This window comes from Capsicum annuum, chromosome 7 (assembly GCF_002878395.1).
Source record: "Capsicum annuum cultivar UCD-10X-F1 chromosome 7, UCD10Xv1.1, whole genome shotgun sequence".
Lineage (NCBI taxonomy): Eukaryota > Viridiplantae > Streptophyta > Magnoliopsida > Solanales > Solanaceae > Capsicum > Capsicum annuum.
Genome location: NC_061117.1, coordinates 192,480,452 through 192,486,549, shown reverse-complemented (window position 1 = coordinate 192,486,549; position 6,098 = coordinate 192,480,452).

Below are 6,098 nucleotides of genomic sequence, written 5' to 3'. Positions count from 1 at the left end.
TAAGAAAAAATTAAAATCGAATCAATAGTCAAATAAAAAACTTTATAAGACCACTAAAAAATTGTTAACCTAATAACCATAAATCAATAGCATTTGTATCGGTTCGATCTATTAATCAATTCAATTTTTGCATACCCCTATGGCCAGCTGTTTAGAATGCGTATCGAATAAGAAAAAAATAAAATTGAACCAATAGTCAAATAAAAAACTTTACAAGACCATTAAAAAATTGTTAACCTAATAACCATAAATCAACAACATTTTTATCGGTTCGATCTATTAACCGATTTAATTTTTGCACACCCCTATGACCAGCTGTTCAGAATAGGTGTAAAGTTCGCTGAATAAATTCAGGGACTTTGACTTCTTAACTCTGTCAGATTCTTAAAAAATTCTTTGAGTTTCTTTGACTAATTCTGCTTTTCTTGGTGTTGTAACTATGGAATATGCTAAGTGTGGTGGCTTAAATGAAGAGATGAGAAGAAGATCTTACACTTCATCTTCTCCAGTTTCATAATCTGATATTTTGGTTACTGAAGATAGGGGAAGAAATAAGTTCATAGGTTAGAATGACAGGGGTACAAGTAGAATCAAGTCGAAGTCCAGATTCAAGAATGTTACATGTGACTATTGGTACAAGAATGAGCATATCATGAAACATTGTCACAAGTGTAAGACAAATATAAGACGATAAAAAAAAGATGATAATGAAAATCATGTTGCTTTTGTTTCTAATGATGATCTTTTTATTGCTTGTGGTGAAAATGTCATTGATCTTGTTTGTGATGAGTCTAGCTGGTTTGTAGATTTCGGTGCTAATTCTTATGTCACGTCAAAGAAGAAATTATGTTTTATACTCCAAATAATTTTAAAATGTCAAAAATGAATAATAATGCTGAAGTTGAAGTACTTGGAATTGATATTGTTTGTTTGAAAAGTAATAATAATTTTAGATTAGTTCTGAATAATATCAATCATGCTCCAGATGTTCACTTAAATTTGATTTCTGTAGGGAACCTTAATGGTGAGGGTTATGTTAATTTGGTGTCGGCTAGTGGAAGTTTACTAGAGATTCAATGATTGTGGCTCGAGGTGATAAGTTGTCTAACTTATATGTATTTCAAGGCTTTATCTATAGAGGCTCAATAACCTTGGTGAAGAATGATACTTCATCAAAGTTATGACAGAAAATAATGATTCATATCAGTGAGAAGAAAATTGATACTTTGAGTAAGGAAAAATTACTTTCTGAAGTGAAACAAGCATAGTTGAAGAAACGTGTTTATTGTTTATCGGTAAATGAAAAAAAAGTTTCTTTTCAGAGTCATTCGCCTTCAAGATAGCTTGATTTGCTGAATTTGGTATATTTTGATATGTGTGTTCCTTTTAAAGTAAGGTCTTATTGTAACGACCTGAGACTACCCCTTAGTCATCACACGGTGCTTAGGACCACAAGTGATCCCAAGCTAACCTTCTACTGGCATAACTCATGAGCAACTGAATAAAATAAGTAGAAGATAAATCTTTTCTGAATCTGATCACTACAAAACTAAATTAAAATAATTACAACTCTGCTTATACAAAACAAAACTGGAATCAAATACATTAACTTTACTGACTGTCTATGAAGCCTCTACTAATACTAACTATAGGTAGCCGGGACATGACCCCCAGCTATCCCAAATCAATACTACGTAACAAAACAAAAGCTACTAAAATTAGACTTGACTCGAGTCCTCGAATCAAAAGGACCCATCACCTGCTGACTGGAAGCTGCAAACTATCTAATTATGATGTGAGTGCTACAACCGGTACCTGCATTATTAGACAAAGTAGCATATAGATGTATATGTGGATCAATACTTTTGGAATGTATTGAGCATGTGGGGGTGAATGCACTAGTAAAAATAATAATTTAATATTCCTATAAACTTTTGAAGAATGCATTCTAAGTGTAAATGACTCACATTGGCTTGAATATCTAAAAGCTGGAAATCATAAATCATGTATAATAAAACATACTGTATAAATCCCGTGAGCCATAATACATAGTTCTAAAAGTTGTACTTTTACTCTTTCTAGTAGTGGAATAAGTATGACTGAAGTAAGTATGTTTCCAAATCATGCAGGCTAAGTGTAAAAAGGACTCACCTTTAAATATGTAAATTGAAAGCTGAAATCTCTTAGCTAATGTCTTGTATAAAACAATATCTGAATAAAATTATGAGCATTTACACTTAATTTCTAAAACTGTTTGTTTCTATTTTAGGACTTAGGGGCTTTGGGAGGTTCTTCTAACCGATATACACCATGTGAGCTATCATGATTCCCAACGTCATATTTTTCTAAGGGGAAAACCTCACGTTGGGGAGAGGTGTCAGACTCTTGCCAAAGAGTATAACCTTATCTTAAGTGATCACTGACTTAGCCCACTATGGGCACTTAATCTTAATCCTATGGTGGTACGTATTTTTGGGGCATGAGACCTTGGAAACATACCCAACTCGATGCTAAATACTACTCTCATTCTTTTGCTCAAAACTTTAGGAAATTTACCTTAAAATAGCATAAGGGTTTGGAATGAAAACCAATTATGCTTCTCTTTCTTTAAATCTCAAACTGTATGAAAAATGTAGATTCCTTATCTTAGCTTAGGATGAAAAGATCAACTTTCTTTCTTAAATCTTCATAAACAGTTTGTAAAAGAGGCTCAAAATCATAATCTTGTTGAGATATCAATACTTAAACTTACAGCTTTAAAACCCATGCTTTAAACTCATGCAAATTCATAGCAAAAGGTCATGCTCAATATACTTCTTGAAATACTTCAACAATATCAAGATAATAAAATCAATAATCACAATATCATGCTTAAAACTCAACTGGAAATCTGTAAAATCATATCACACGCATAAAGATGTGAAGATAGACATGCAATTCAACATTTAAATCACTTGTAACATTATAATATTCAAATAATGATAATTGGGTATGAACCCTAAGTTGCAAAATATAAAATCTTAAATAAAGATCAAGTTTTGGGCATAAGGATGAAAAGAGTATCCTTGTTCATAACTCCACATACCTTAATAGCCTTGATTTGATGTAGAAAACTTGACTTTGAAACCCTTGGAGATGATCTTGAAAGGTTTTCTTGAGATTCTTGGATTAGGGAACTTAATTCTTGGTTTTTCTTGAAGAGATTGTAATGGATTCTTGAATTTCTTGAATGGAGATTTGGGTTTGTTCTTGAGGGAGACTTGGAGAGAAATTATGGATAAAGGGGCAAATAATGCTTCTTAAAGCTTTAATTATCTGTTATGGATGAATTAGGGTAGAGGAAAGGACTTATTTGCCCTTAAAAAGGCAAAAACAAAAACTGAAAAATAGGTGCATGCGACGGAGCGCGCGTCGTACGCTGATCGTGCGATCTCACTGCCTCTCTCACAAAAATGGCTATAACTTTTCGCTCGGGTATCAGATTAAGGTGAAACTAGTATCGTTGGAAATCTGATTCAATTATATACAATTTGGTGGGTCTTCAGCTATAAAATTCTATGTAAATAAAAAGTTATACATGTTCAAAGTCGATCCTAGTAGAATCGAATACATAGATTTAGCCGAATCAAAGGCTCTTAACTCAACTTCACTCTAAGTGCTTCCTATGAATATTTTTCACCTTGAGAGCACTTCATATACCAAGATAATGATTATGAAACTTATATAAAGATGGGAATCATTTGGATTAGAGCTTATACATATAGAAACGACGGTTAGAATTTTAGTACGAAAATATGGGGTGTTACATTATCTCCCCTTTGGAATCATTCATCCTCAAATGATGGATAGGAACTTTTTGAAGTCTTAGAAGTCTGGAATAATGTGTACATAATATGTCTTCAAAGAAAGGATATAAATGAGCTGAAACATTCAAAACTTCTATCATGAAATCGATTTCTGAGCTGACTTACCTTTACCTACTATAAGGAGATGATTCATTCTGAGAATTTAGGATTCGCTTGAAGGGTTCATGATAATATCATACATATAGAATTGTGAAGTGATAACTTATCCAAGCATGTCTCATGAGATAATGAGACTAAGATCACACAATGGTATTATGCTGTCTGAGCTGGAATACATAGAAAACTAAGATCATTCACTAAACACTTATGAACTGAATCATGAATAAATATCTGAATCTGAAACTGATGCTTGGTGCATGGACTGAGCTGAATTTGTAATTTTCACAAATGCGAACATTTCATCTCATGGAATGGCCTTACTCGTGAAACTTTGGGTAGTAAGACCAGATGGAAAGTTGGAAATCTATAGGAGCTTATTTGCTTGATTGCTAAACTGGATTGCAGGCTATATGGACTGGATCATACTGACTGCTCACACTCAAATGGAGTATTTATTCAACACTTTTCTAAGAAATTCTAATAACATTAGGGAGCAACAAATTTTGGGCATGATTTGAATAAGACATCTGACTATGAAATCACCACATTGATACAACTCTATAGCATAGGACATAAACATATAAATAATAAACTAGGACAGAATTACTAGGCTTTAGGCAATGCAACTCCTTACTTTCAAGCTTAGCAACACTTCTCAAATACTCCCTTAACTATACTATTCCTCTTACATACCATACTCATTTGATTCAACTTAAAATTTTCACATAGGCATTGATAAATCCATCTACTAGAGTCTCAACTGAACTAAATTACCTCACCATGATCAAGCCTAACTCGAAATCACAAGGTACAACACGCCACACCATAATACTAGTCTAAACCACATGATTCAATCTTCCGTGTATCCTTTAGAGCTCATACCCTAAGAATAACATGCCTTACCACTTCAATGACTAACTCGGGACTCTTACTATGGAACCACTAGCTCATATTGTATTCATCCACTTACATCCCAACACTACATTCAAGCCTATCATTATAACTACATATGAACATCAAGGCAAGCACCCACAAATGCATACTTCTCATATTTTCTAAACCTCTATTGATAACAACTTTCTTGCATTATTCTTAAGAACACATACTCAGAATTCTCAACTAACTATGACATATACCAAGGATTTACCTTAATATTCCTTCATCCTTTAGCCTTAGATAGAAAAGCATAAATAATCTTTCTGAATGAGGGTCATCAACTCCCTTTTATCTAAACCATTTCTTATCCATTATCATCACCACTACCTTAACATAGGAAGATGTCACTGATGGGCTAACACATAAGGACCTGAAACACGAAAGAATACTATACATAACTTTAATACTTAACTGAGGCTTGAGGAATAGAATGTCAAAGGCATGGATTCATTAAGGATATCTAAACTGAGGGCATACATGATATAATGCAAATTTCACTAGGATCATGAGTTTTGAGAACCGATCATACTCTGAAACATGATTTCACACTTATCATAAGCTATTCATCATAAGACTGGAGTTCATAGATTTATGAGGGATAATTAGAATCACAGAGTGAAGCTGTTACTTGCTTACTAGAAGTTGAGAGTGAACTTGAATACACATGAAGTTTATAAGCATTGGCCTTTAAATATGCTGAAATAGAAGTTAGAAAAAATAAGAGGGCGAGCGATGGGGCGCGCGTCACGGGCTATATCGTGGGATGCTACTATTTTCGTAATCCAAATACGCCTTTACGCTCGTCCAAAAATTTTGAAACTTACCCGGGGTGTATTATCATCAACCCTAATCGTGAATCAGCTTAAAAATTGACATTCCAAGGTCGGAAAGGTTGAAAATAAAATCATTAAAGTTTAGGAGCTTTAGAAATGGCTAAGTCCCAACACTTAGTGAAATCTTCTAAGCCTTGGACCCCTTTAACTATGATATGGAACTGAAATGAGATAGGGTCTTATGGGGTCTTACAATATCTCCCCCTTAGATTAAAGCCATCCTTCTAAGCTTATGGATTTAATTCATATTCCTAGAACTGAGCCAGAATTTCTTCGCTCTAACGGTCTACACATAAATCCCAAACTCATATGAATTAACTATATTTTGAACTTACCGACTTCATTCTTAGACAATCCTTTTATA